At 53.2% G+C, this 19,516-nt stretch overlaps 1 protein-coding gene across 1 annotated transcript in view; it reads right to left on the bottom strand.

Annotated features, from left to right (window-relative positions):
- camk4 (calcium/calmodulin-dependent protein kinase IV) overlaps positions 1-19,516 on the bottom strand; it is a 217,005-nt gene that overhangs the window by 54,908 nt on the left and 142,581 nt on the right. The window lies entirely within an intron of this gene.

Below are 19,516 nucleotides of genomic sequence, written 5' to 3'. Positions count from 1 at the left end.
GAGCTAAGCCGCACATTTCGGCGGCTCCCGCTAGAACGGACTTTTGGGCTCTCCAGAGGAGCCCCAACGGAAATGTTTCGACGACTTCCTGTGTGGTAAGGTGAGAGCAAGGTCCCCCTTCCATAGTATATGGAGTGGACCAGAAGTGGAGAGGTCAAAAAGGCTGTTTTGGAGCAGCGAAAGAAGCAAGGGAGAAAAAAACAAAATGGTGGAGGGCGGAGATCGAGCGGCATGGGGGCCGGAGCAGCAGGGGTTTCTCAGGCGCTGCGTGGAGGAGCTTAAGAAAGAGGTGCTGGCGCCACTGCTGATGCGATCGAGGGGCTGAAGGAGACCCAGAAGGCCCATGGGGTAGAGATCCGAGAGGTGCGGGAAAAAGCCACCGAGAATGAGGACGAGATCTTGGGCCTGGCGGTGAAGCACGAGGCGCTGCACAAGAGGTGGGCCGAAAGATTTGAGGACCTGGAGAACAGGTCGAGGAGGAAGAATCTTCGGATTCTGGGTCTCCCTGAAGGGGTGGAGGGGGCCGATGCCGGGGCATATGTGAGCACGATGCTCCATTCGCTGATGGGTGCGGAGTCCTCTCTGAGTCCCCTGGAGCTAGATGGGGCTCATCGGGTCCTGGCGAGGAGACCCAAGGCCAACGAGCCGCCAAGGGCGATAGTGGTGAGGTTTCATCGTTTCGTGGACAGAGAGTGTGTCCTGAGATGGGCCAAGAAGGAGCGGAGCAGCAGGTGGGAGAATGCGGTGATCCGAATCGATCAGGTCTGGAGTACGGAGGTGGCAAAGAAGAGAGCTGGTTTTAATCGGGCCAAGGCGGTGCTGCATAGGAAGGGGGTGACATTTGGAATGCTGCAGCCAGCGCGATTGTGGGTCACATTTCAGGATCGACACCACTACTTTGAAACGCCTGAAGAGGCTTGGACCTTTATACAAACTGAAAAGTTGGACACAAACTGAGGGTCTGTGGTTGTGGGGGGGATGTTGGTTGTATACAGGGTTTTAACTATGCGTAAGGAATGTTCCACGGGTGGGGCGATGGATGGGGAATGGGGGAAGAGGTCTGATGGGGAGACTGTGAGGGAATGTGGGCGCCGGTGCTGTAGGGAGGAGAGGCCCGGGGATGGGGGAATTGGGATAAGGCCGCAACAGGAGCTGCGCCAGAGGGGGCGGGGCTGGCTCAGGAAAGCGCGGGCTTTTTCCCGTGTTAGGGAAGGACGGAGGGGGGGAATGGAGGAGCGCAGACCGATTGCTGGGGAGGAGGAGGAGGGGGGATTTCCACACGGGGGGGGCGTCAATGGGAAGGCGGGGGAAGCCGGGGTCAGCAGGTGTCAGCTGACTTACGGGAGTGTTATGGGGGGAGCAAAAGAGCTCGATATGAATCTAGCGGGGGGAGGGGGAAGTGGGGGGGGGGGGGGAGGGGGGAAATAGGATTGCTGCTGCATTGGCCGAGGGGGAACTGAAAACAGAAGAGGTGGTCGGGGCGGGGGTCCCCCGTCTGGGGGTCTGGAGGGTGCGGGAGGCGCGGGCACGGGACTGGCCTAGAACAGGAGATGGCTAATCGGCAGGTAGGGGTGTGGGCCCACCGGCCCCCCAATCCGGCTGATAACGTCGAATGTGAGGGGCCTGAATGGGCCGGTTAAGTGGGCCCGAGTGTTCGCGCACTTAAAGGGACTGAAGGCAGACGTGGTCATGCTTTAGGAGACACATTTGAAGGTGGCAGATCAGGTCAGGTTGAGAAAGGGATGGGTAGGACAGGTATTCCATTTGGGGCTGGATGCGAAGAATAGAGGGGTGGCAATACTGGTGGGGAAGCGGGTGTCGTTTGAGGCCAAGAATATAGTAGTGGACAATGGAGGTCGATACGTGATGGTGAGCGGTAGGCTGCAGGGGGCGTGGGTGGTATTGGTAAACGTATACGCCCCAAACTGGGACGATGCTGGATTTATGAAGCGTATGTTGGGGCACATTCCGGACCTGGAGGTAGGAAGCTTGATAATGGGGGGGGGGGGGATTTCAACACGGTGTTGGACCCAGCATTAGATCATTCCAGATCCAGGACGGGGAAGAGGCCGGCTGCGGCCAAGGTGCTCAGGGGGTTTATGGACCAGATGGGGGGAGTGGATCCGTGGAGATTTGCTAGGCCCCTGGCCAGGGAATTTTCTTTTTTTTCCCCACGTACACAAAGCCCGGATAGATTTTTTTGTTCTGAGCAGGGCACGGTGGAGGAAACGGAGGGAACGGAGTATTCGGCCATAGCCATCTCAGACCACGCCCTGCACTGGGTGGAACTGGAGTTGGGAGAGGAGAGGGACCAACGCCCGCTGTGGCGTTTGGATGTGGGACTGCTGGCAGATGAGGAGGTGTGCGGGAGGGTATGGGGTGCATTGAAAGGTATTTGGAGGCCAACGACAACGGGGAGGTGCAGGTGGGGGTAGTATGGGAGGCGCTGGAGGCGGTGGTCAGGGGAGAGTTAATCTCCATCAGGGCTCACAGGGAGAAGAGAGAGGGCAGGGAAAGGGAGAGGTTAGTGGGGGAGATCTTAAGGGTGGACAGGAGATATGCAGAGGCCCCTGAAGAGGGACTACTTAGGGAGAGGCAAAGTCTCCAGACGGAATTCGACCTGTTGACCACAGGGAAGGCAGAGGCACAGTGGAGGAAAGCACAGGGGGCGACGTACGAGTATGGGGAGAAGGCGAGCCGGATGCTGGCACATCAGCTCCGTAAGAGGATGGCAGCGAGGGAGATAGGTGGAGTCAAGGATGGCAGGGGAACTACGGTGCGGAGTGCGGTGAAAGTAAATGAGGCATTTAAGGCCTTTTATGAGGAGCTGTACAGATCTCAGCCCCCAGCGGGGGAAGAGGGGATGCGACGATTTCTGGATCAACTGAGGTTCCCGAGGGTGGAGGAGCAGGAGGTGGCTGGTTTGGGGGCGCCAATTGGGTTGGAGGAGCTGATTAAAGGACTGGGGAGCATGCAGGCGGGGAAGGCCCCGGGACCAGATGGGTTCCCGGTTGAGTTTCACAGGAAGTATGCGGACCTGTTAGCCCCGTTGCTGGTGAGGACTTTCAATGAGGCAAGGAAGGGGGGGACCCTGCCCCCGACAATGTCCGGGGCGATGATTTATTTGATCCTGAAGCGGGACAAGGACCCACTGCAATAGACCGATTTCGCTCCTTTTTTTTAAAAATATATTTTATTAAAGTTTTTTCGATCAAAAAGGATTTTCCATTTTTACAACTTTGTAACAAAATGTACATTGACCGCTATTTAAACAATATATTAACTAACAACAAGTGCAGAAAAAGAAATAGTAACATTGAAAAAATAAATATAATTATAAACAACTAGCATGGAAAAGAACAAAAAAAAACCAAGGACCCACATGTACCCCCCCCCCCCCTCCCCCCTGGGTTGCTGCTGCTGTCTTTCCTGTTTTCCCTTATCGCTCTGCGAGATAGTCAAGGAACGGTTGCCACCGCCTGGTGAACCCCTGAGCCGAACCTCTTAGTGCGTACTTTATTCGCTCCAATTTTATAAACCCTGCCATGTCGTTTATCCAGGCCTCCAACCCCGGGGGCTTAGCTTCTTTCCACATAAATAGAATCCTTCGCCGGGCTACTGGGGACGCAAAGGCCAAAACATCGGCCTCTCTCGCCTCCTGCACTCCCGGCTCTTCTGCAACCCCAAATATAGCCAACCCCCAGCTTGGTTCGACCCGGACCCCCACCACCTTTGAGATCACTCTTGCCACACCCACCCAAAACCTATGCAATACCGGACATGACAAAAACATGTGGGTGTGGTTCGCCGAGCTTCCCGCGCACCTCCCGCACCTATCCTCCACTCCAAAAAATCTACTCAGCCTTGCTCCCGTCATATGCGCCCTGTGTAGAACCTTGAATTGGATCAGGCTGAGCCTGGCACACGAGGACGAGGAATTTACCCTACTTAGGGCATCTGCCCACAGCCCCTCCTCAATCTCTTCCCCCAGCTCCTCCTCCCATTTACCCTTTAGCTCCTCTACCATTGTCTCCCCCTCGTCTCTCATTTCCCTGTATATATCGGACACTTTACCATCACCGACCCATGCCCCCGAGATCACTGTGTCCTGGATCCCCTGCGCCGGGAGCTGCGGAAATTCCCTCACCTGTTGCCTTGCAAATGCCCTCGCTTGCATATATCGGAAGGCATTCCCATGTGGCAACTCGTATTTTTCTACCAGTGCTCCCAGACTCGCGAACGTCCCGTCCAAGAACAAGTCCTTCAATTTCACAATTCCTGCTCGTTGCCAAGATTGGAATCCCCCATCTATCCTTCCCGGGACGAACCTGTGGCTGTTCCTTATCGGGGACCACACCGAGGCACCCGTCACCGCCCTATGTCGTCTCCACTGCCCCCAAATCTTCAAAGTCGCCACCACCACTGGGTTTGAGGTGTATTTTTACGGGTAAAACGGTAACGGCGCCGTCGCCAGTGCTTTTAAACTTGTTCCCCTACAGGACGCCATCTCCAGCCTTTTCCACGCCGCTCCTTCTTCTTCCCTCATCCACTTACATATCATAGACACGTTGGCGGCCCAATAGTAATCACTCAGGCTCGGCAGTGCCAGTCCCCCTCTGTCCCTCCTACGCTGCAGGAACCCCCTCTTTACCCTTGGGGTCTTCCCAGCCCACACAAAGCTCATAATACTCCTATCCACTTTCTTGAAGAAGGCCTTTGTAATCAGTATGGGGAGGCACTGAAACACGAAAAGAAACCTCGGGAGGACCACCATTTTGACCGCCTGTACCCTACCCGCCAATGACAGGGGCACCATGACCCACCTTTTAAAGTCCTCCTCCATCTGCTCTACCTGTCGTGTCAAATTAAGTTTATGCAAGGTTCCCCAGTTCCTAGCCACCTGGATCCCTAGATATCGAAAGTCCCTTGCTACTCTCCTCAGTGGCAGATCGCCTATTCCCCTGCCCTGTTCCCCGGGGTGCATCACAAATAGTTCACTCTTTCCCATGTTCAATTTGTATCCCGAGAACTCTCCAAACTCCGAGTGTCTGCATTATCTCAGGCATCCCCTCCACTGGGTCCGCCACATATAGCAGCAGATCATCCGCATATAATGACACCCGATGTTCCTCTCCTCCTCTAAGCACCCCTCTTCACTTCTTAGAGCCCCTCCGCGCTATGGCCAATGGCTCGATTGCCAACGCGAACAGTAACGGGGCCAGGGGACACCCCTGTCTTGTGCCCCTATGTAATCGGAAATAGTCGGATCGTTGCCTGTTTGTAACCACACTTGCCACCGGGGCCCCGTACAGGAGCTGAACCCATCTGATGAACCCCTCTCCAAATCCAAATCTCTTCAGTACCTCCCACAGGTAGTCCCACTCCACTCTATCGAATGCCTTCGCTGCATCCATCGCCACCACTATCGCCGCCTCCCCCTCCGGTGGGGGCATCATCATTACCCCCAGCAACCTTCGTATGTTGGCATTCAATTGCCTCCCTTTAACAAACCCTGTCTGGTCGTCATGTACCACCCCTGGGACACAGTCCTCTATCCTAGTCGCCATCACCTTGGCCAGTAACTTGGCGTGTACATTTAGGAGGGAGATGGGCCTGTATGACCCGCACTGCAGCGGGTCTTTGTCTCGTTTCAGTATCAACGATATCGTCGCCTCCGACATCGTCGGGGGTAGTGTCCCCCTTTCCTTAGCCTCATTGAAGGTTCTCGCCAGGAGTGGGGCCAGTAGGTCCACATATTTCCTGTAAAATTCCACCGGGAACCCATCTGGCCCCGGGGCCTTTCCTGCCTGTATGCTCCTGATTCCTTTTACCACCTCCTCCACCTCAATCTGCGCTCCCAGACCTGTCACTTCCTGCTCCTCAACCCTCGGGAACTCCAACTGGTCCAAGAAGTGCATCATTCCCTCTTTCCCCTCCGGGGGTTGGGACTTATACAGCCTCTCATAGAATGACTTAAACACCCCGTTCACTCTCTCCGCCCTCTGTTCCATCCTTCCCTCCCCGTCCCTAATTCCTCCGATCTCTCTCGCCGCCCCCTCTTCCCAAGTTGTTGGCCCAGCAGTCGGCTCGCCTTTTCCCCATACTTGTATTGTATTCCCTGTGCCTTCCTCCACTGCGTCTCCGCCTTACCCGTGGTCAGCAGGTCAAACTCCGTCTGTAGTCTCCGTCTTTCCCTGTATAACCCTTCATCCGGGGCCTCCGCATATTGCCTATCCACCCTCAGAATCTCCCCGATCAGTCTCTCCCTTTCTTTACCCTCTTCTTTCCCCTTGTGGGCTCTTATGGAAATCAGCTCCCCCCTAACCACCGCTTTCAGCGCCTCCCATACTACTCCCACCTGGACCTCTCCATCATCGTTGACCTCTAGGTACCTTTCAATACATCCCCTCACCCTTACACATACCCCCTCGTCTGCCAACAGTCCCATGTCTAATCTCCAAAGTGGGCGCTGCTCCTTCTCCTCTCCTAGATCCAGATCCACCCAGTGTGGGGCGTGATCTGAAACGGCTATAGCCAAATATTCCGTTCCTGCCACTTTCGGGATCAGCGCCCTTCCCAGGACAAAAAAGTCTATCCGGGAGTATACTTTATGGACGTGGGAGAAGAAGGAAAACTCCTTACTCCTCGGTCTAGCAAATCTCCAGGGATCTACTCCTCCCATCTGCTCCATAAACCCCTTAAGCACCTTAGCCGCTGCCGGCCTCCTCCCGGTCCTAGATCTGGACCGGTCCAGCCCTGGGTCCTGCACCGTGTTGAAGTCCCCCCCCCAATACCAAATTTCCCATCTCTAGGTCCGGGATGCGTCCCAACATACGCTTCATAAAACCCGCGTCATCCCAGTTCGGAGCATATACGTTCACCAGCACCACCGCCTCACCTTGCAATCTGCCACTCACCATCACGTACCTGCCCCCACTGTCCGCCACTATGGTCTTAGCCTCAAACAGTACCCGTTTCCCCACCAGTATTGCCACCCCTCTATTTTTCGCATCTAATCTTGAGTGGAAAACCTGTCCCACCCATCCTTTCCTTAATCTGGCCTGATCCGCCACTTTCAGGTGCGTCTCTTGAAGCATAACCACATCCGCCTTCAGCCTCTTTAGGTGCGCAAATACCCTTGCCCTCTTAAACGGCCCGTTCAACCCTCTCACGTTCCACGTGATCAACCGGGTTGGGGGGCCCTTTACCCCCCCCCCCATCGTCGACTAGCCATCCCCTTTTTTAAACCAGCTCCTCACCCGGGTCCCACGCACCCGTTTGCCCCCAGATGGCACCCTCCCGTCCCGACCATCCCATCCCATGTCAGCTCCCCCTTACCCTCAGCAGCAGCAACCCAGTTAATCCCCCCCCCCCCGCTCCCACCCCCCCTCCCCCGCTAGATTCCCTTCAAGCTTGATTGCTCCCCCCATATTGCTTCCGGGAGTCAGCAAACTCTGGCTGACCTCGGCTTCCCCCGTTTACCCTTGGCCTCCCTGCGTGTGGGGCCCCCTTCCATCCTGCGCCCACTTTTCCCGCCACAATTTCCGTAGCGCGGGAGAAAAGCCCGTGCTTCCCTCTCGGCCCCGCCCCTAATGGCGCAGTTCCCTCTCCCCTTCCCTGTCCCCTTCCCCACCGGCGCCCACATTTCTTCGTGTCCCCCCCCCCCTCTGGGGGTGGGGGAGAAAAAATTCTCCCGTCCAACATTTTTACAGATAAGCCCTCCCCCTCTCCCCCCTTTACAATTCCTTGCCACCACCTCGCTACTTCTTTCCAAACATCCATTCCTCAAATCTAGTCCAACTTCTCTTCTTGAATAAATGCCCACGCCTCCTCCGCCGTCTCGAAGTAGTGGTGTTTGCCCTGGTGTGCAACCCACAGTCTTGCCGGCTGCAACATTCCAAATTTCACTTTTTTCCTGTGGAGCACCACCTTGGCCCGATTGAAACTCGCCCTCCTTCTCGCCACCTCCGCACTCCAATCTTGATATACGCGGATCACCGCGTTCTCCCACCTGCTATTCCGTGTCTTCTTATCCCATCTCAGGACCATCTCTCTGTCTTTGTAGCGGTGGAACCTCACCACTATTGCTCGCGGTATTTCCCTATGCTCCCTCCACTTCCAGGGGGCCCGTCGGGGCCTCAGCTCCCATTTAAGTATGGAGCATCGTACTCACATACGCCCCAACATCCGCTCCCTCTGACCCTTCGGGAAGACCCAAAATCCTTAAATTCTTCCTCCTCGAGCTATTTTCCAGGGCTTCCAGCCTTTCTATGCACCTCTTGTGTAGTGCCTCGTGCGTCTCCGTCTTCACCACCAAGCCCTGTATCTCGTCTTCATTCTCGGCTGCCTTTGCCTTCACTTCACGGAGCTCCATCTCCTGGGTCTTTTGCGTCTCCTTCAATCCCTCAATCGCCAGCAACATCGGCGCCAGCACCTCCTTCTTGAGCTCCTCCACACATCGCTGGAGGAACTCCTGCTGTTCTGGGCGCCATACCATCTAGGCTCCCTCAGCCGCCATCTTGCTACTCCCTTCTCTTCTCTGCCACTGCTCCAGAGGATCCTCCGCAATCTGGCCACTACTATCGCTTCTTTCCATCCACACCCGGAGGGACTCCTTCCTTTATCGCCTCACACTGAGTTTGGCCGTGAAAAATTTCCGTTGGGGCTCCCGATAAGAGCCCAAAAGTCCGTTAAAACGGGAGGTGCCGAAATGTGCGACTCAGCTGGTCATCGCCGCAACCGGAAGTCCCGATTTAGCTCCTTAATGTGGATGCTAAGATGCTGGCAAAAGTGCTGGCTACGAGGTCTGAAGACTGTGTCCCGGGGGTGATTCACGAGGACCAGACGGGATTTGTAAAGGGCAGGCAGCTAAACACCAATGTGCGGAGGCTCCTAAACGTGATTATGATGCCATCGGTGGAGGGAGAGGCAGAGATTGTGGCGGTTATGTACGCGGAGAAGGCCTTTGACTGAGTGGAGTGGGAGTATCTCTGGGAAGTGTTGCGGAGGTTTGGGTTTGGGGAGGGGTTTATCAGTTGGGTTAAGCTCCTATATAGAGCCCCGGTGGCGAGTGTGGTTACGAATTGGCGGAGGTCGGAGTATTTTCGGCTGTATCGAAGGATGAGGCAGGGGTGCCCCCTGTCCCACCTGTTGTTTACGTTAGCAATTGAGCCTTTGGCCATGGCATTAAGGGAGTCCAAGAAATGGAGGGGGGTGGTCCGAGGGGGAGAGGAGCATCGAGTGTCGCTGTATGCAGACGACCTGTTGCTGTCTGTGGCGGATCCAGTGGAGGGGATGTTGGAGGTCATTCAGATCCTAAGGGAGTTTGGGGACTTCTCGGGCTATAAGCTCAATGTGGGGAAAAGTGAGCTCTTCGTGGTGCATCCAGGTGACCAGGGAAGAGGGATAGATGATCTACCGTTGAGGAGGGCGGAAAGGAGCTTTCGGTACTTGGGGATCCAGGTAGCTAGGAGTTGGGGGGCCCTGCATAAACTTAATTTGACGCGGCTGGTGGAGCAGATGGAGGAGGACTTCAAACGATGGGATATGTTGCCACTCTCGTTAGCGGGCAGGGTACAGTCGATTAAAATGATGGTCCTCCCGAGGTTTCTTTTTGTGTTCCAGTGCCTTCCTATTACGATCACCAAGGCCTTTTTTAAGAGGGTAGGCAGGAGCATCATGAGTTTTGTGTGGGCAAACAAGACCCCGAGGGTAAGGAGGGGGTTTCTGGAGCATAGTAGGGACAGAGGAGGGCTGGCGTTGCTGAATCTGGGTGGCTACTATTGGGCAGCCAACGTGGCGATGATCCGTAAGTGGGTGATGGAGGGAGAGGGGGCGGCATGGAAGAGGTTGGAGATGGCGTCCTGCAAAGGAACGAGCCTGAGGGCGCTGGTGACGGCACCGCTGCCGCTCTCGCCGACAAGGTACACCACGAGTCCGGTGGTGGCGGCAACGCTAAAGATCTGGGGGCAGTGGAGACGACACAGGGGTGAGATGGGAGCCTCGGTGTGGTCCCCGATCAGAGATAACTATCGGTTTGTCCCAGGAAGGATGGACGGGGGGTTTCAGAGCTGGCATCGGGCAGGGATCAGGAGGATGGGGGGGGGGGGGACCTTTTTGTAGATGGGACTTTTGCGAGCCTAGGGGCGCTGGAGGAGAAGTTTGGGATACCCCCGGGAAATGCGTTCAGGTACATGCAGGTGAGGGAGTTTGTGAGGCGGCAGGTAAGGGAATTCCCATTGCTCCCGGCACAGGGGATTCAGGACAGGGTGATTTTGGGTGTGTGGGTCGGAGAGGACAATGTTTCGGCGATATATCAGGAGATGAAAGAAGAGGAGGAGGCTTTGGTAGAGGAGCTGAAGGGCAAATGGGAGGAGGAGTTGGGGGAGGAGATTGAAGAGGGTCTGTGGGCTGATGCCCTGAGTAGGGTTAATTCCTCTTCCTCGTGTGCCAGGCTTAGCCTGATACAGTTTAAGGTTATTCACAGAGCGCATATGACAGGGGCGAGGCTGAGTAGGTTCTTTGGGGTGGAGGACAGATGTGGGAGGTGCTCAGGAAGCCCGGCGAATCACGCCCATATGTTCTGGTCGTGCCCGGCACTGGAAGGGTTCTGGAGGGGTGTCGCAAGGGCTATGTCTAAGGTGGTCAAAGTCCAGGTCAAGCCAAGATGGGGGCTGGCACTATTTGGGGTGACGGACGAGCCGGGAGTGCAGGAGGCGAAAGAGGCCGGTATCCTGGGCTTTGCGTCCCTGGTAGCCCGGCGGAGGATCTTATGGAAAGACGCGAAGCCCCCCAGTGTGGAAGCCTGGATAAATGACATGGAAGGGTTCATTAAGCTGGAGAGGATAAAGTTTGCCTTGAGAGGGTCTGCGCAGGGGTTCTTCAGGCGGTGGCAACCGTTCCTAGACTGTCTCGCGGAGCGTCAGATGGAGGTCGGTCAGCAGCAGCAACCCAGGGAGGGGGGGTCTCTTTCGGGGGGGTATAACGGTGGGCGGGGAAAGGGGTTTCCCCGCCCACCGTTTTCATGTGCCTAGGGGCACTTGAAAAAGGAAAAACATAAACATATGGGAAAGTCAATATGTGCGGGGGGAACCCATTGCACAACTTATGTATTATGTTGGATTGATATGTTTATGTCTTGTTCTGTTACTTCTCTTTTCTTTTTTGTTATGGGGGGGGGTTTAAATGGTTGAAAATCTTTGTTGAAAAATTTTGAATAAACATATTTAAAAACAAAAGAAGAAGCTCAACTCCTTCCAGGACAAAGCAGCCCGTTTGATTGCTCCCCCTTCCACAAGCATTCAAACCCTCCACCACTGAGGAAAGTAGCAGCCGTGTGTACCATCTAAGATGCATTACAGTAACTCGCCAAGGTTCCTTAGACACGACTGCTACCATCTAGAAGGACAAGAACAGCAATACCTGGGAAACCCATCACCTGGAGGTTCTCCTCCAAGTCACTCACCACCCTGACTTGAAAATATATCGCCGCTCCTTCACTGTTGCTGGTCGACTCCATTCTATAGGTGGATTGGCGGGACGCAACGGCCCCAACCGTGGCGGAGAGGAAAAAGCTGCAGATGGAATTTGATTTGCTCTCCACAAGGCCAGTCGCAAGCTGGTACACCAGCTAAGAAAACAAGCAGCCGTAAAAGAGATAGCGCAAGTTGAGGACAGAAATGAGAGGACAGTAGCAGACCCAAATGAGATTAACGAGACCGTTGCAAACTTTTACCGAGGGCTATACACCTCCGAATCGGTGATGGAACAGTTCCTCGACAGATTGGGTATACCGGTGGTGCGGGAGGACAGGGAACCAGGGCTGGAAGCACCACTAGAGCTGGGCGAAATCATGGAATGCATTAATCATATGCAATTAGAGAAAGGGCATGGATCAGATGGGTGCCTGGTAGACTTTTACAACACATTTGCAGCAGCGCTGGCCCTGCACTTGTGGGAGATGTGCAACAACTCACTGTCAAAGGAAGCCCTGCCGCCGATGCTGGCCCAGGCCTCGAACGCATTGATCTCCAAAAAGGTCAAAGACCCGACAGAGTGGAGCATACAGACCCATCTCTCTCTTAAAGTCCTAGCGAAAGCGCTGGTGAGGCACCTGGAGAGCTGCCTGCCAGGAGTAATCACGGAAGATCAGACCGGGTTTATCAAGGGCAGCCAACTAACAGCGAACATCAGACACCTGCTGATTGTAATAATGGCCTGATCTGGGGAGAGGACACCAGAGGTGATTGTCTTCCTGGACACTGAGAATGCCTTCGACTGAGTAGAATGGAGGTACTTGAATGGTTTGGTTTTGGAGCACGGTTCACAGCGTGGGTGAAGCTCCTGTACAGCGCCCCCACTGTGAGCATATGGACGAGCGCCGCCAGCTCTGAATACTCTCGGCTGCATAGGGGAACGAGGCAGGGGTGCCCGTTATATCTGCTCCTGTTCGCACTGGCAATCAATTCACTGACCATCGCCCTTTGATAGGCAGAGTGCTGGATGGGCATTTGGAGAGGGGGCAGAGAGCATAGAGTTTCGCTTTCTGCGGATGACCTGCTCCTCTATGTATCAAACCAGCTAGATAGCATGGGAAAGATAACAGGACTCCACAGGCTGTTTGGTGCCTTCTCAGGTTACAAACTCAATCTGGAAAATAGCAAAATCTTTCTGGTGAGCCCCAAGAGAGGGAGGAACAGAGCTGGAAGAGTTACCGTTTAAAGTGACCCAAACCAAGTTCAGGTACCTGGGGATACAAGTAGCTTCCCCTGGAAGAGGCTTCACAAATGGAACCTCTCCAGCCTGGTGGAGGAGGTGAAGAGGGACCTGAACAGATGGGACTCACTCGCTCTTTCGCTGGAGGGAAGGGTACGGACAGTCCACTTTGTATTCAGATCACTCCCAATCTTCATCCCCAAATCCTTCTTCACCAGGTTCGACAAGTTAATCATGGCCTTCGTCTGGGGAGAAAGAGTCCCGAGAATACCTAAGACCATTGCAAGGGCAATACATGAGAGGCCTACCCAACCTCCTCTTGTGCAAGTCACCAGTAAATGCAGAGAGGGTGAGGGGGAGGCTGAGGAAGCAAGAGGTGGACTGGGTGCGAATGGTGGAGGCCTCCTGCATGGGGTCCTCTGTCTGAGCTCTGGCCACCGCACCACTCTCTCCCCCCCCCTTCCAGGAGCACGGTGTTGTGGCCACATTAAGGGCATGGAACTAGTTCAGACACCATTTCAAACTCGGCAAGATGTCAATAGAGGCCCCCATCTGCAACAACTTTAGGTTCACACCAGGGAGAATAGGTGGCACATTTGGGATGTCGAGGGAGGACATAGTGACACTGCTGGTAGAAGGCATGTACGTGGATAATATACTGGCGACTCTGGGGGAACTCTCAGAGAGGCTGCTGCCCCATAATCGGAACGAGCTCAGATAACTGCAGCTGTGTGACCTTCTCCATAAGGAGACAAAAACATCTGGACATTTCTGGACACAATGGGAGGGCTGGTTAAAGGACGACATATGTGGCGGCATCTACGGACGACTCATACAAAAGGTAAGGACCTAACTGGATGACACCAGATAGAAATGGGGGGAGGAGCAGCTGGACATGGAGATAGGGGGAGGACTTTGGATGAGGATCAACTCCACCTCTCTTGCACCGGGCTAAGCCTGATGCAGCTCAAGGTGGTGCACAGAGGGCACCTTATAAGGCACACATGAGCGGGTTCTTCCCGGAAGTGGATGGCAAGTGCAAGTAGTGTCAGGGGGGCCCATTCATCCACACCCACATGTTCTGGTCCTGACCCAGATTCACAGATTTCTGGACAGCCTTTTTTGAGGCCATATCCAGGATTGTGGGGGTCGAGATGGAGCCTTGTCCGACTGTGGCAGTCTTCAGGGTGTCAGGGAAGGGGGTGAATGCCCTGGCCTTTGGAGGAAGTTCATAAACCTCTTTGCAGACCTGTTCGCAACCGGCAGCTATCTGCGGAGGTGGGGGGGAGGACCCCAATATGAACATTTCAAAAATGTATGATGCACACCAATATAAATAATGTAAGGAAATTATATTACTGGGATTACTGTCATAGAGTTAGCCACTTGTGATACTTGGTGAGGCATTTAGGCATGAGTGGGCTATACAGCCAGGTTAAGGTAAAGGATGGTTCATTTTCCAGCTACCCAGAGGGCGAAGTTGCAGACAAGTTCTGCTGCAGCGAACTCAGATGAAGACCTTGATGGGCCAGCATTCAGGAAAGTGCAGATGGGCTCACATGCTGGGTGCATTAGCCATGTTACTATCAAGTAGCATGAAGGAATCAGGCTCCAACTTAGCAGAGGGCATTGAACAGAGTTTACCCTCTCTGCAGTGTCGGCTCTATCTCCCTGTGATCCTGCAGAGGCAGAGGCACTGTCACTGCTGCCCCAACCTCCACCTGTTACAGCCTTTGTGTAGAAACATAATCTGCTCCTGTGCTCTCACTACTGGGATGTAGCAATATTCTGCAGCGATTTCAGCAACACAACACAAAATACCTCAGGATATACCCCAAGGTAGTCCCAGACACTAGGCAATAGAAAATGTTGTATAAAAATGACCTTACAAGCTAGGCCCATTAAGGAACGCTTGTGCAGCATCCACCTTGAGGCCTGACACTAGATCTTTGAAGAGTGATAAATGGATATACACAAAGGCTATACATGGTGGAAATTTGGAATCTTGGCATCACATTAACTAGTGTGGTGCCAGGATACTGTTCAATCCAGCGCATGCAGGGATTGCACCTTTATTCTGTTGTAATGCTGCATAGGTCACACAGAAAGAGGTCAGAAGTGCATTGTGCCACTGAAAGTGGTAGGTCTCAACAGTGTCAATCAAATTTCTAGCCCACACACTTTAACCCATCCAATAGGCTATATAATGCTGTTAGTGCATTTTAATATTGTCTCCAGAAATTAATCTCACCATTTATATGGAGTTCATGTGCCTCAATAGACAGTGCCCCTGCCTCTGAGCCAGAAGTTCCAGGTTCAAGTTCTACTTCAGAGGACGGGATTTTCCACTCCGTGGAATAGGTATGGTAGTGGGCGGAAAGATGATCAGCGGAATTCTCGGTCGGCAGGATCCTCCAGTCAGCCAGCAGCACACCCACTCCCGCAGGTTTCCCGACATTGTGAGGTGGCAAACCTCTTTGGTTGGCTGTGGGAATGGAGCATCCCCCTGCTGGCGGGTCCATGCCACGTCGGAAAACTCAGCTGGCGGACAGGAGAATCCCACCGGCCACAAAGATGGGGTTTTGCACCCAATTGTATGCTTCTTGCTTCATGAAATATGCATCAGCAGGAAACACACTGTACCACAAGTGGGCGGCATGTGATTCACCCGCTCTGCTGTTACCAAAGCAGCAGGCACCATATCTAAACTGCACCCAAACACAACCTTCTAACTGTCTTCAGCCCAGGACTGTCACAACAGAGAATTCTCTCCTAAAGAGAAGATGGCAACCCCCAAATTTAGCGACACATCACTGGGTCACCTTCTTGATGCCGTTGATGATCACTAGCAGGCGCTCTGCCCCCATGATGGCAGAAGAAAGTCCAAAACCCTTTCAACTGCAGCTTGGGAGGAGGTGGCCAGGGCAGTGAGCACCAACTCAGCCCATAAGAGGTCAGCTATCCAGTGCAGGAAGAGGATTAGTGATTTCATCCATTCCCCCGGATAAGTCAACCATCTCATCAGTCTCAACTCATACTTTCACAAGCCCATCAGACATTGGCAGGATGAGTCTCCACAGGGATCTCACACACTGCCAGTTCAAGGGACACCACTACTCACCTTCTTAAACGCAGACCTTGACATCTCCATCTTGGCTCATATCCTATGCAGCTCACGTACTCATCCCATGCAAGGCTCCACTAAGTACCCACAGAAGCCAGGCATCCTTATCATCAGCCTTGGTATGTGTCCTGATCATACTGTCATCATCCATCTTGATGCTGGATAAGCTCGCCCATAATAGAAGGGAGAGGTCACAGGCTGGTGGCAGGATGCCTAAGCTCAAGGCCCGCAGTCTCTGTGAGGAACATGCTGTTAAGATAGCCCGAGAAGACCGAGAGGCATGTCTGCGATGATGGTGAGTGCACTGTGAGTATATTGTTATGTTTTGGGAATTACTGCCATGCCTAATTATTTTTAACTTCTTTTAAAAGGCACCAAAGCCTAACATCCCAGAGGTGCCGGGAGCCAGCCCATCATCTCCAGCCCCGAGGTCACCTCGGATGAGGATCCATGTGACACACTGCTGGAAGATCAGTCACAGTGCTCACCCACAGCCTCCAACAACGCATACACACACCCAGGTAGGACCTAGATCTAGAGCACTGATAGATTATTGATTTATTTATGGTTTCAGGTGCTAATTGAATGTAGAGCTAAAGAGTAAAAGTATTAAAAGTGTCTTGACTGTGAGAATACAGTCATTGTTTCAGATAATGAAATAACTATTGAACTCGTGTCTTGACCGTGGAAATTTAAACATTGTTTCAGTGAATGTTTCATATAATGAATTGACTATTGTATTTTAGTGTATTCAGCAATATGAATGTATCAACCAATTAGTTACAGAAAGGGCTACGGCCAGCGGTGCCATGAGAAACCTATTTTCATGAGACTGTGCACGTAGACACTGAGCTAACTTTGATGGACACCAGTCAATCTTACGTAATGGCCAATGTTTGATTGATAAATCATCCTCTAAGTAACAGACATCTATTTGAACAAACCAGGAGATATCAGCTGAGAATTAGAAACCAATGGGAGTAAATGAGGGATTAGACCATAGATAAGGGGCAGGATTCTCCCAGCCCTGCGCCAGGCCGGAGAATCCCCGCAACCGCGCCACGCTGCCCCGCGCTGGCATGCGATTCTCCACGGAGCTCTACGCGGCCGGGCCACCAATTCTCCGGCCCGGATGGGCCGAACGGCCGAGTCTGTCTAAAAAGGCAGAGTCCCACCAGCGCCATCCACACCTGGTCGCAGCCAGTGGGAACTCTGCGCGCAGGGCCGGGGGGGGACTCCGACCCCGGGGGGGGGGGGGGGGGGGGGGGGGGGGGCTCCGATGGGGTCTGGCCCACGATCGGGGCCCACCGATTGGCGGGTCGACCTCTCGCTCCCCGGGCCTATTTTCTTACGCGCCGGCGCCTGAACTCCCGCGCCATGTTGCGTCGGGGCCGGTGCGTTGAGGGAGGACACTGCGCATGCGCGGGTTAGCGCCGGTGCCACTACGCATGTCCTCATTGACACCAGCGCCACTGCACATGCGCGGATCCCGCGGCGCAGAGTTTGCGTCAGATTGGGAGGCTGGAGCGGCGTGAAACGCTCCAGCGCCGAATCGGCACTCCAAGCGGCCCGTTCACGTCATCGTGAAAAGCGACGGCGTTTCCGACGTCGTGGACACTCTGCCGCTGAATGGGAGAATCCCGCCCAAGGATGGTGCACAGGGGTAGCATGTAAATAAGAAGTAGGAAAGGGCCAAGGATAGATTGGTGTGGAACTCCAGAGGTCACAGTGCAGGAGTGGGAAGAGAGGTCATTGTAGGGCAGGTGACTTTCTTGCATTGCCTGGATAGATAGAAATGAAACAAGGCAAGGGTGGACCCCTAAACAGGATAACATCAGTTAAGAAGCATAATGGATAGTTTATCACAGTCACGTAGGATATCATGTATGACTTTAATTTAGAACCACTTAAATCAACAGCTGCCTCCACTCTAGTCTGATTTTGTTGTCCAGGTATGTGAATCCCAAAATTTGAAAAGTAGACCTGGTAAGGACAATTCTGTATTTGATGTATTTCTTTGGAGACACAGATAAGCCCTGCAAAACTGGCTTTAAAATTTTATTCACAACCCCAGAAGTGGCACAAAACCCTTAACACAAGGAAGTAGGAGGGTGGGGTTCCTGGTCTCGCAGGGCAATTATTTTTGTCCCAATTGTGTACGTAGGTGCCAGGATACCCTGTGGCAAGTGTGTATAGACCCAGGACGTCATACCTCAGTATGGCGGAGAACCAACATCATAGATGATGCAGGCTGCACCATGAGGTTGTGACAGGCATATGTTGCACGGTCCAGCAACCCACACCACAATCCATCGATCCCCATGCCTTACCACTGGCTCTGATGGCAACTGACACTCTCAACTCCTATGGCTCAGGATCTTTCTAAGGATCATCAAGAGCCCTATCTAGTACATGCCAGTCAGCAACATACAGTAACTAATGTCCTGTTTGCTTGATTGGGAGAACACAGACACAAAAAAACCACAGCCTTTGCTCAATTAGTAGGCTTCTCTCAGATGTTATTGATTTCATCCAGGTTGTCATAAAGGCTCCAACTCAATACGCAGCCACCTTTGTTGAATGAAAGTCCATCCAGTCAATCAATGAACAAGTTGTTTGTCACCACAATGTCTTCTTTCATGCATGTGCAAGGTTCCCCGGCACCTGCCACGACTCCTTCATACTAAGACATTCTCAACTCCTTAAAATGCTTCAGCCACCAACACAGATCTATGATCGGCTCCTAGGGGACAAAAGCTAACTCTTAGGAACTTAGATAATGAACCACTTTAGGAGCCACAAATGGAGACAGAGCGTAACTACAACTGCAGCCATGTTGACACCAGGAGTGCCATCGAACAGGCAATTAGCATTTTGAAGATACACTTGAGGCGCCTTGATCGCTCAGGTGGAGCTCTGCAATATGTAAGGGTATCAACTGTAATCACGGTGAACCCATTAGTGCTCTAGAGGAGATGGCACCCTTTGCTCTCACACATTCCAACAGGGTTTCCCCCTTGTGTTCTCTGAGGAGATGGAGGCAGGCTACTTCCTTCTTTGTCTAATGGCAATGAGAAGCATGGTGGTCGACTTCATCGTGCAGACACCTGCTTCAGACTGAAGTACCTGCATCTCTGCATAGGCAACTGTGGTTGCTAACGCATGTGCAGAAGATGAAGGCTCTTACGAAGGAGCTGGAGAGATGGAAGATGCTGAGGATGGTATCTTCATCCTCCTCAGTAACCTGCACAACCCTGGGTCAGCTTTCAGGTAGAGTAGATGGGGTTGGCTGCTGGTGCACAGCAGTCGTCCATTGCAGCAACCATTGGGCCAACTGTGTAACCATGCTGTCAAGAGTAAGCAGCTTCTCATATATTTCATGCATGTCAGTGCTCATACGCTGGATGGACTGATGCTACTGAAGGATGCCTGCCCCCTTTCCTGGCTGAGACACTGCTCTTGCAACCATTCCCAGTGCTGCTGCATCTGTTTCTCCATGAGACTAGCCAATCTCTCATGGTCAAAGCTCATGAGGTTGAACCTCTGGGACAATGTAGAGCTCATGGCAGCTATGAACTTCTACATTCATATTCGTAAAGCTCCCACGGCCGCAGAGAACTCTTATCAGATGTCTACATATCTGCTGCTGATTATCTAAATACTGTGCACCAGAAGGCG

Source organism: Scyliorhinus torazame, chromosome 9, assembly GCF_047496885.1.
Source record: "Scyliorhinus torazame isolate Kashiwa2021f chromosome 9, sScyTor2.1, whole genome shotgun sequence".
NCBI lineage: Eukaryota > Metazoa > Chordata > Chondrichthyes > Carcharhiniformes > Scyliorhinidae > Scyliorhinus > Scyliorhinus torazame.
The sequence above is the reverse complement of the archived record's forward strand: the minus strand, read 5'-3'. Positions and strand labels throughout refer to the sequence as shown.